Genomic DNA, 12140 nt, shown 5'->3' on the forward strand with positions numbered 1-12140 from the left:
CTGAGTAGCTACTCCCAACCCCGACTCTCTGTTTTCTGTTTTGTGACCAGCTTGCTATCCATAACAGTATGTAAGATCGACAAGATGACCCAGGTCAGGCCGTGTGGAGGGAAGGGCCAGGCAGCAGAATGGATGGAAAGATGACTACAAAACAGAAATCAGAGGGTTGGAGTTAAGGGAAGTTTGTAGCGATCTTTCCATCCATTCTGTTGCCAGGCCCTTGACTCCACACGGCCTGACCGTGGTCATCTTGTAGACCGTACATACTGCAGACACAGTGCACCAGTGGTGGAGGGGGTGGATATTGAGTCCTGTGGCAGGGGCGCTGATGAAGTGGATTTCTCTGTCCGTGAGTTTTGAGGCATCGCTAGTGGTGTTTTTCACCTCTTTCCACCTTTAAATAAAACCTTGCTGCCAGTTTATTAAAGCCATTAACAGCCGCTCGGGTGGGACACAGCAATAAATGAGGCCTTGTTTCCCTCAGAATGACAGGCCTGAACCCGAGTTAGAAAACATTTAGTAATTAAACCAGACTGGGCGGGGCCTGAGGTGCGAGTTAGTAACTGAAAATTGGTGGCCAGCATACTTCACACCAGGGCTGAGGACCCGGGGACTTGGGTTTCTGTATCATTTATTGATTAGTTTATTGCCCAATCTCAATCAGACTGGTGGGTCATCTTGCTGTCTGACGGAGGCGAGGTTCCCCAATGGAGGGCTCTCCATGCGGGAGTCCTTCCCAGCACCATTGGGGATCTGGGGTGGAGACTGTTGCAGGGAGCTGTCGTGTGCAACAGTTTAAGCTCCTTTCCAGACTCCAAGGCCAGATGTGTTTGCAGCCTAGAGGAGCTCATGGGCTGTGTATATATTCAGTGTGAGAGGTTACAGCCCCTGTGTAGTTCCCTGAAGGGGCTGCTCCTCAACTCTTGGTTACACTTTAGCCCCACACTCCTAATCTTTGGCCGCCCGGTGCGGAGGGGGGTGGGTAAGTGGGAGGATCTTCTCCTGGACCTGCTCTTGGGCCTGGCGAAAACAGCAATTTGTAGGTCCAGGATGGGTGGGGCCCATGGGGGGGTCGCTCTGGTTGCCTGCCTCTCTCCCGTGGTCTTGTCCGTGCCCGGGTGGCCCTGGAGAGGGAGCAGGCGGTGTCCACCGGTTCACTTGATACCTTCCTCGACCGCTGGACATGGAAGGTATCAAGAGGCGATAATCGGTCCTCACAATCACATTGTGATTGAATTATTAATTGTGTGTGTGTCACAAATACATTTCTTCTATTTTGATACAAAAGCTCTACTAGACATGTTAAACTACTACTAGTTATTTAATCAGGGCTGCAGCTGCTGAAAGGTTGACTGTACTGGGGTTTGTGGCCGAGCTGGCAGACGTGTTGTTCTGAAGTCTGATGTCTCACACCTGAAGAGTCTGTTTATGTCGTGTTGTAATGACCTTTTTCTGTTGCCTGGTGTCAGAAATAGAAATCAAAGGGAGATGATGCCCCACTCTGTTAATCAACTCTTTGACACATTTCCATTTCTTAATTTACAAAGATCACAACTCCATTAGTGAACAATGGATTGCCAGTCTGCCACTTTTTAGTGAGGCTTGAAAGGATTCGCTGTGAAGCTACACCTGCCCATCTGTCTGTGTGTCACTGTGTTTGGATTGTGTTAGACAACAGTCCTAATATCTCGCCTACATCCATTACAATTTTTGAAATGTTAGATTGTACTTGGAAGAAGTTGAGTTTGAATCTAACAATTCTGAAATTGGGAGCTTTTAATGATTTCTGTTTTTCACATAACTATATAGTGATGTGATCAGTCAAAGCAAATTAAAAGATGCTGCTATTTACTGAACACAACTGAATAATTCTACAAGGATGCTATCGCAGTCTTCCTCAGTATTAACTACACCCCCCAATTTAGTGTCATCAGCAAATTTTGAAATTGTACTTCTGATTCCCAAGTCCAAATCATTTATGTAAATGGTGAACAACAGTGGTCCCAGCACCAATCCCCGTGGAACACCACTTCCCACCTTCCGCCCGTCTGAGTAAATACCTTTAACTCATCCCGTCACTATAACTGGACTTGTCTCTATTCCCGTGCCGAGGGGATTGCTGTACCAGACGGGAGGGGCAACATTTGGGACTCTCGATTCTCCACTGATTCCCATTCCCCTTCTTTCTGGTGGATAATGGAGGTGCCACTGTGTGTAATGTGCAAGTCAGTAAGAGTTGTCAGCGAGGATTAATCAGCACTTTCTAATTGGAGATGATAGTCAATGGAATCTTTCAGACAATGAATTGTAGATTTTATAGCAAAGATTAATATACGATTGAAGTAAAAGTTCATAATTTTATTGTAAAATATTTCAGGAACACTCATCAGAAATTAAGGGGAAAGATCAGACAGCAGTACTTAAAGGGACACTGCAGCCCCGACAATTCAATCAGCTATATATCCAGAATATTAAAATCCAGCCCAGTTATAGGGGTTATTAACATCAGCAGAAACAAACCCCAACTGTCAAAATGAACATGGTTCAGTCCTGGATGTGATTAACAGCAGCAATAACAGCAGAGTCGAACCTCTGCAGTCACTTGTGAACTTGCTGGTGTCTCAGCAGGTTGGATGACTGATTGAATCCCTTCTCACACACTGAGCAGGTGAACGGCCTCTCCCCGGTGTGAACTCGCTGGTGTGTCAGCAGATTGTATGACTGATTGAATCCCTTCCCACACACGGAGCAGTTGAATGGCCTCTCCCCAGTGTGAATGTGCTGGTGTCTCAGAAGGTCAGAGGAATTAGTGAATCCCTTCTCACACACGGGGCAGGTGAACGGCCTCTCTGCAGTGTGAATGTGCTGGTGTATCAGCAGGGTGGATGAATTAGTGAATCACTTCTCACACACAGGGCAGGTGAACGGTCTCTCCCCAGTGTGAATGCACTGGTGCTCAATGAGGTGAGATGACTGCTTGAACCTCTTCCCACAGTGAGAGCAACTGAATGGTCTCTCCTCAGTGTGAAGTCTCTGGTGTGTCAGAAGGTGGGATGACTGACTAAATCCCTTCCCACACTTGGAGCAGGTGAACGGCCTCTCCCCGGTGTGACAGCATCGATGAGTTTCCAGCCGGGACGGGGAGCTAAATCCCTTCCCACAGTCCCCACATTCCCACAGTTTCTCCATGGTGTGGGTGTCCTTGTGTCTCTCAAGGTTGGACAATCGGTTGAAGCCTCATCCACACACACAACACGTGTACGGTTTCTCCCCGCTGTGAATGGTGCGATGTTTTTTCAGACTGTGTAACTGGTTAAAGCTCTTTCCACAGTCAGTGCACTGGAACACTCTCACTCGGGTGTGTGTGTCTCGGTGCTTTTCCAGTCACACCGATCTTTGAAATCTTTTCCCAGAGACAGAACAGCAAACATTTCTCCTTCCACATTCAAAGGCCGATGATATTTCCTGTAAAAGACATCACTGCAAGTTCAGGATTAAAATTCAGAACAGATAATTCTAGTTTCTATGGAACATTCTCTCCTCTCTTATTACATAGAATTACACAGATTGTACAGCACAGAAACAGGCCAATCGGCCCAACTGGTCCATGTGGTGTTTATGCTCCACACGAGCCTCCTCCCATCTCTCTTCATCTCACCCTATCAGCATCTCCTTCTATTCCTTTCTCCCATGTGTTTATCCAGCTTCCCCTTAAATACATCCATGCTCTTCACCTCAACTACTCCCTGTGGCAGCAAGTTCCACAATCTCAGCACCCTCTGGGTGAAGGAGTTTAATCTAAATAGGACTTCCCTGGGCAGCCAATCAGCACTGCTGCCTCTTTTGAGCATTTCCTGGCGAGGCGAAACAGTTGATATTTTCTGATCAAAAAGAGCTGAGCTCGGCAGCATTAGTCCTGTTTTGCCTCCTTTGGAGACCAGGTGTACGAGCAGAGTGAGCGCAGCCTTCACAGCAACTGCAATAAAATTGTTACAGTTGTGAAGGAACTTTGTGTCAGTGCACTGGACCACAAAGTATGTGTGTCGATTATTGTCTTATTACCCTACTGTAAAGTGCCTTGAGATGTTTTAAAAGCTCTATATAAAGGTAAGTTGTTGTTGGTGTATAGAGAACTCTGTTGAAATTTAGTGAAATGATCAATAACCAAAGAAGATCATTTCTTTGTTTGGTTCTGTTTTCATAGAATCATTGAAAAGTACAGCACGAAGGAGGCCATTCGGCCCATCGTGCCTGTGCTGGCTCTTAGAAAGAGCACTCGTGCTTCGTCCCACATCCCTGCTTGTTGTCCATAACCCTGTAAGATCCTCATCCTCAAGTACCCGCCCAACTCCCTTTTAAAATCATTGATGGAATCAGCTCATGACCTTTTCAGGTCGAGCGTTCCAGCTCCCGACAACTCTCTGAGTTTTATTCAATTGTTACCACAGTTGCTTCTGTGGAGCTTTAATAATAAATGCATTTTGCTGTGAAAGCAATTAAAACATTCCTAGTATATAAATAGACAGATGCATCAAAATATTAAAATTGTGGGAGGGGGGTCAGTGCTCGCCAGGGCCCAATAAACAATGGAATTCTTCTTTCCCAACCCAATGCTCAGAAGATGAAGTCCCAGAGCTGCCTCTGGCTCGGTTCCACCTGCCCTATTCTGACAAGCTGAGGTGTTGGTCAGTGCACTGTGATTGCCCTGTGGACAGAAAATGGCAAATCTAGAAATATGACCGAAATAACACATTTTAACCCCAAAGCTGTAAATCCCCGTCCCACACACTCCCTCCCCCCGTGCTGAAATCCAAACCCATCGCACCATCTCCAACATTTCTTTCCTCCACTCCCAGTTTTCCCCCTCCCTCTACTCTGGTTGGGTTCAGTTCTACACCCGCTGTGTGCAGAGTGAGAATCAATGATTCAATGATTGTCCCTCTTGGTCACTGGGACCCTGAAGCCCTGCCCACTCTCTGTTCCTGTATAAAGATGGCCACGCATGCACCCTGCTGCAGGTAGAACCGGTCTGTCTTTCCTTCACCAAGATGGCGGCACGTAACCCGGGCCTGTCACCGAGAAAAAGCCTCACCGCTGCCGTCCGGTGGAACACATTCAGCCGCTGGATCTCAATCGGGCCTGAGACCATTCTCCAACTTTATAAACCCTGCGGTGCGGCCTACCCGCAATTTATTTATTATTATTATTTTTTTAATGACATTCACAGTGCTCAAGTGTCGGCTCTTTGTACAAAGTCACAAGCCCTCATGCCTGCAAGGCAGGGGTCCCAGCCTCTTCAAGTTAATGATGTGATCTCCAAGCTTCTTGATCATCTTCACTTGTTCATCCAGATAGTGGGTCTCCAGGAATTCACACAGTTGAGGGTTGGCGCTCCCAGTGGAGAGTTTGTGTAGATCCAGCAGACTCTGGTCAACATTCTTCTCCATCTGCAGGGCTCTCTGCATCGCTGAGCGGAGCCTCCCCCTCTCCCAGCTGAACAAATGGACTGTAAAGAAGCTGAAAAACACTAGATTAATTAAAAAATCTTATCAAATTAAATTTAAATCACATTGGCCGGGGTGATGATGCAATCCAGTCCCCGCGGCACCCACCGGTCTCGGAAGGCCTCAAGCATGCCGGCAGACACCGCGTGCTCCATCTCCAGGGCCACCCGGGCATGAACATAGCCGTGGAAGAGAGGCAGGCAATTGGGCAAAACGACCCCCCCCCCCCGACCGCCCACTGCCTGCACCTGTTTATGGCCACTTTGGCCAGGCCCAGGAGGAGTCCCACAAGGAGGTCCCCCGAGCTGCCCTCTCCCCTCCGCACCGGGTGGCCGTAGATCAGGAGTGTGGGACTGAAGTGCAGCCAAAAATCGAGGAGCAGCCCCTTCAAATAATGGAACGGGCTGCAACCTCTCACATTCCACATAAACATGGAACACAGACTCCTCTAGGCTGCAAAAATAGCAAGAGGCCTGGGAGTCCGTGAACTTATCTAAAATCTTATTGCACAGGACTGCTCCATGCAACACCCTCCAGGCCAAGTCCCGAACAGATAAAGGGAGGACTCCCGCGTAGAGAGCCCCCCATTGGGGACCTCCGCCTCCACCGGACGGCAAGATGGCACGCCAAGGTGAGTCCGGACGGCAGGCGAAGATGACAAAGTGGAGATTGTGCAGGAGCAGCCCGTACAGGAAACCCCTCCGCGCAGAACTGAAAGGCACGGAGGGCATTTCCTCGAGACGGCTCAAGTTGTGAGGCACCGGTTCCCGAGAGGGGTTTCAGGGCCACGCGCCGATGAGGAATTCCGTCCGAACAGGGGTCAGTTCAGACGGGATCGCCCCACGTGCCTGAGCCTCCTCGATACACCTATTGGAGTCGGGGCCCAGTGCCGCTTTCAGTGTCTCGATGGCTTTGGCCGCGAGCCGGACTTTGGCCCAGGACAGGCGCTGTGCCAGCTACTCCGGCACCATCCAACCCACTCCTTCGCCATCGAGCAGGTCCCCGACCCTGGTCACCTTACCAGGCACAGCACTGCCCTCCGCCAGCCGCCCGATCCAGCGGTCACGGAGGTGCGGATTCCTGAGCAGCGGCTCCTGAAGGAGAGCCACCACTCCTGACGGGGGAGAACTCCGCCTGGAGGCGATGCTGTTCCAGACCCATAGCAGTTCCTGGTAGAAGACAGGCAACTCCCGCAGGTAGGCATGCGTACGGCCCAATTCCACAAACAGGAGCTGCGTGTCATAGTTGAGGCCGTGCAGCTGGCGGAAGAAATATGTCACCAGCGCACACCAGCGAGGAGGATTCTCGACGTACAGGTATCTCTGCAGTGTCCGAAGACGGAAAGTCGCCGCCCGGGTGCAAAGGCACACCAGCGCCTGACTGCCCTCCCTAAGCGGGAGACTCAGAACCGCGGCAGAGACCCAGTGCTTCCCTTTGTCCCAGAAGAAGTTGATGAGCTTCTTCTGCATCTTGGCGACAAACGCAGGGGGCGGGATCAAAGTGACCAACCGGTACCACAACATGGTGGCCACCAGCTGGTTTATGACCAGCACTCGACCCCTGTAGGACAACACTTGGAGCAGTCCTGTCCAGCGTCCTAGGCGAGCGCTGACTTTGGCCTCCAGCTCTTGCCAGTTCACAGGACAGGCGTCCTCGGCGGGGCTGAGGTAGACTCCCAAGTAGAGGAGGTGCGTGGTGCTCCAGGCGAAGGGCCTGAACTCCTCCGGCAGGGAGTCCACCCGCCACTGGCCCACCAGGAGTCCAGAACATTTCTCCCAGTTGATCCTGGTGGAGAATGCATCCGAGTAAATCTGCTGGCATTCTCGCATCCTCCGCAAGTCAGCGGGATCCGTGACCATGAGGAGCACGTCATCAACGTAAGCCGAGAGGACGACTTCCACGCCCGGCCCTTGCAGAGCCAATTCCGTCAAACTCTTCCGCAAGAGGTGCAGGAAAGGCTCCACGCAGACGGCGTATAACTGACCGGACATGGGGCATCCCTGACGCACCCCCCTCCCGAAGCGAAGGGGCGCCGTCAAAGACCCGTTAACTTTTATCAGACACTCCGTGGCGGCATACAGAAGTCGGATCTGGGCGACGAAATGCGTCGAAGAGATACTCGTGATCCACCCTGTCGAACGCCTTCTCCTGATCCAGGGAAAGGAAGGCGACCGACAGACCAGCCCTCTGGGAATGGTGGACCAGGTCCCGGACCAGATGGATGTTATCGTGGATAGTTTGGCCCGGGACCGTGTAGAACTGGTCGGGGTGGATCATGTCGGCCAGCACAGTGCCAAGGCGGCCAAACATGGCCCTGGCAAAAATTTTATAATCCATGCTGAGGAGGGAGACCGGGCACCAGTTTTTTTTAATTTTTTTTTATAAAAGGCGGAGATCGCCCCTCTTAGGCAGCAGGACAATGACTGCCCTGTGCCATGAGAGGGGCATCTCCCCGGTTGCCAGACTTTCCCCCAGGACCCGCACGTATTCTCCCCCCAGGACGTCCCAGAATGCCCTGTGGAACTCCACGGTCAGCTCGTCCAGCCCCGGGGACTTTCCCCTTGAGAGCTGGCCGAGGGCGCCAGTCAGCTCTGCCAAGCTTAGCGGAGCATCCAATTTTTCAGCGCCCTCCGGGCCGAGCTTCGGCAGATCCTCCCACAAAACTCTGCGCGCATCCTCGCTGGACAGATCCGGAGAGAAGAGAGCCCCATAATAGGCGCAGGTCTCTGCGCTGATCCCCTCCGGATCCGAGACCAGAGATCCGTCGTCGGCCAGCAGCCCCAAGAGCTGCTTATGGACCCCCCATCTTTTTTCCAGCAAGTAGAAGAAGGGGGAGCCGTGGTCCAGGTCCCGGAGGATCTGGATCCGCGACCTCACATACGCGCCTCGGGACCCGATGAGCTGCAGGTCCTTCAGCGCGCCCTTCTTCTCTTCGTACACCTTCCGCAGGGCCTGGTCATCGACGACTTGACTGAGACGGGACTCCAGGTCGAGGAGCTCCCTCTCCAACCGCCCGACCTGGGCCTTCTGCCTCTTGGTCGACCCCCTCGCGTACTCCTGACATAAGAGACGGACGTGAGCCTTGCCCACGTCCCACCATAGCCTCAAGGAGGGGAAGCCCCCCCGCTTCCTTCTCCAGTCAGCCCAGAACCGACGCAACAAATCCCGGATCCGCTCGTCCTCCAGCAGCAGGTTGTTAAAATGCCAGTACGCGGGCCACCCCCCGTGTGTGTAACAGAACGAGCTCCGCCCACACCAGGTGGTGGTCCGTGCATGGCACCGGCTGCATGGAAGCCGCCGGAATGCAGGAGAAATGTAAAGGCGGTCGATTCTGGACCTTCCTCCTCCAGACCTCACGTCCACCAAGTCGAAGGACCCGACCAGGTCCCTCAACTCCTCCATCGCCGCCAGGCCGTACGGGGGACCCGAACGGTCACTCGCCTCAAGGGTGCAATTAAAATCCACCCCGAGGATGACGCACTCGCTGACGTCGATGGAGCCCAGAAGAGCGGACACTTTTTCAAAGAAGCGCACTTGCTGCGCACCGGCCACGGGGGCGTACACGTTCACTAGATAGAGCAGCATGCCCCCCAGGTGAACAGTGACCTGGAGCAAACGGCCCGGCATATGCTCCTTGACCCCCAAGATCTCCGGCTGAAAATGCAGGGCCAGCAAGATAGCCACCCCGCTGGAATAGTTGGAGAGGTGACTTATGCTAACCCCTCCTTGCCACTCCAGGAGCCACGTGGCCTTGTCCTCCGGAATGGTGTGGGTTTCTTGCAGGAAGCACACCGCATACCTCCCGTCCCGGAGGACCGAGAGGTTATTAAATCTACGGCGCGCATCTCGCTGCTATTGATGTTGAGGCTGGCTATGGTTATCTTCATGACAAGAGCATTGTGCAACCTCTACTTAACCTAATGGGAGGAGGGAGAGCGGCCGCTTGTCGACCATCACTCCCTCAGCAGCCCAGCGAGGAACTTGTTGATCCGATGCTGCTCGCGCGACCCCGCGCCCTCATCCGCACCCATGGATTTGACAGCGGCATGGACGGAGCCGACGAGCAGCGCCAGATCTGACCATCTGTCTAGGGCCAGCCGGATTTTGCCAGGGCGACCCCGGCACGCAGCCAGAAAGTCCCGGAGTTCCACAACGGGGATGAGGGGGGACTCGGAGGGGGGCACGAGGGTATCCGCCACCTCACTGGTGACGGAGTCTGACTTGTCCTCGGTGCTCTCCGCTGGGTCCCCGTCCTCCTCCGGGAGGTCGTCATCAGCCAGCCCCGCCTCTGTCTCAATCCCACCCCCAGGATCGGCGGCAGAGGATTCCTCCCTGGGCTCCTCCGGAGGTGCCGGTTCAGGAGGCGGCGGCGCTTTGGGGCCCCCCTCCGCTCCAGGCACTGGGGTGCATGGGGAAACCTGGGAGTACACTATCCCCATTTCCCCCAACACCCCCGGTGAAAGCATCGGAGACGGAGTCAGGGGCTCTTCCCCCTCACCGCCATCAGGCACCGACCCAGCGGACTGTGGAGCTTGAATACATTCCTCGGCCACGTCGAGCAATGCCTGGGAATGGTCCGGACTGTCCTGGGTGAGCCCAGCCTCACTGGCCTTGCCCACCCCAGTCTCCAGGGCGCCCGACATGGCGAGATGTAACGATTCTTGTGTTATTTCCTCTGCGGGTAGATCCGTGGCCCTCCCCCCTCACGCACAGGGTCTCTTCCCCGTCCCCGGGAGGCGCAGGTGGGACAGACTCATCTGTCATACCCTCCCGAGGAACAGGTAACTCCTGCCGAATACAGATGACGGTAATAGTGGGGGGGGCACAGCACCCACGGCGGGCGACGATTCCCTCCGCGAGGAGGGACATCGTCTCTCGTGGTCCTCTCCCAGGGACTCGCACCTCCTTTCTGTTATGGAGAGACACGAAGGCTGGAGACCTCCATACCTACCGAGGCCTCCTCCTCCGCTCCCTCCCGTCGAGCGGGTTGCTCGGATCCCTCGAGCCCGAGCCCGGTCGCAGGTCTTAATTCTTCCACCTCAGCTGTCCCGGGCATGAGGCCCCCCAAACTCCGCCGCCACCTGCGCAAGGTATGCGGGCGTAAGTTCCAGCAGATCGTCCGTATCCGCTTGCTCACCGAGGAGACCTGCCCTAAGGTGCTTCATCTTCTTCTGCAACTTCCCTCCGCGCAGACAGTCTCCCTCCCCCCCGCCAGAGGCCGTGATGGCGTTGGCCTCTGACGTCAACCGCGCATCAGGTGTTGAGGACACGCGGACAGAATCGGGGGGGGTTGCGGTGGCTGCGCCAGCCTTGGCCGCCTCAGATGTTCTGGTGGCCTTGGAGGCAGGGCAGTTCTTTCGTACGTGCCCCACCACCTTACAGGCATGGCACCGCACACCGTCCGACGTCCAAAAGACGCGGAGGGCAGCCCCCTCGTGGCACACAATAAAAGTGCCCTCGGTGTCCTCCTCCCGCGCCAGCTGAATAAAAAGCTGGCACCGGAAGGAGAAGACGTGCCGGAGGCTGGCCTCCCTGCATCCGAGCGGGATCGGTGTGATCCCCGACCTCACCTCCCCCAGTTGACGTAGGTGGGGGTGGAGGAGCTGCTCAGCCGAAACAAAGGGCGGGACATTTGATAAGAGGATCCTCTGCATGGTGGCCTTGAGAGGATCCACCGGCAGGATGGTCCCGCCCACGGTGAGCCCCTTGGTTGCGGCCAGGGACACCGCCCGCTCCGACCCCAGGAAGAACACAGCCTTGCCGTACATTTTCGAGGCGACAATGATGGCTGAAGGGCTGACAACCTCAGCCATGGCCTTCACGCATGCTTCGATAGTCATGTTGGGGTGAGTGTAGCTCTTCACCCTGTGTTTTTTAGTGAGAAGGCGGAAAGGTGACGGGGCAGCAGAAGCAGCAGGAGCAGCCTTGGCCGTGGCTGCCACACTTGCGTATGGCCTTGCTGGCCCCGTCACTGGCGATGATGTGGTCGCCATCGTGGGGTGCTTATTATAAAGGGCTACACCCACCCCAAGTCACAGGCCTGGTGATGTTAATGGCCTCAGTGGTTGTTTTCCCTGAGCAGAGGGAGCTTTAAAAGTGAAGGCACACCTCTCCCCTTGTTGATTAAATTGGGAGAGGGGCCTTCTCCCCTCTGCTCAATGGGCAATTAATGGATATGAGGTGCCTCTTTAGAGAGAGGCAAAGAGAGAGAGAAAGGGGGGGTGGGAAGGAGGGAGACCGCAGGGGCTGGGTCTCCACTCAAGATGGTGGGTGGGTGCTCGCAGGGGTGCACTCTCTGAAAAATAAGTCTCTATTGATGGTCTTCTTGTGGGGGGAGAAGATGTCTTCACCTGGGAAAATAAAGCTGGAGATGCCCAGGCTCAGTCCACCACCAGGTCTTAACGACGTGATAATTAAATGATGACTTCGCCTGGCCAGCTCCAGCTGTCCCAGGTCAAGCAATAGGGAGGGGTGTTTGCTAGTGGTGTGTGTGTCCTAGTTTTTACAAGACACACACACTCACACACACCCCTAGATGTTTTCTTCTCCTCCTTCTTTCCTTCCCCCCCACTTAAATACAAAGTCTTTATGAGAGTGCACCATGAGACACCCACCTGTAGAAGTTTTCCAATGGCT

Source organism: Somniosus microcephalus, unplaced genomic scaffold (genome assembly GCF_052327205.1).
Source record: "Somniosus microcephalus isolate GS21.2 unplaced genomic scaffold, FLI_Smic_1.0 unresolved_chr3, whole genome shotgun sequence".
Lineage (NCBI taxonomy): Eukaryota > Metazoa > Chordata > Chondrichthyes > Squaliformes > Somniosidae > Somniosus > Somniosus microcephalus.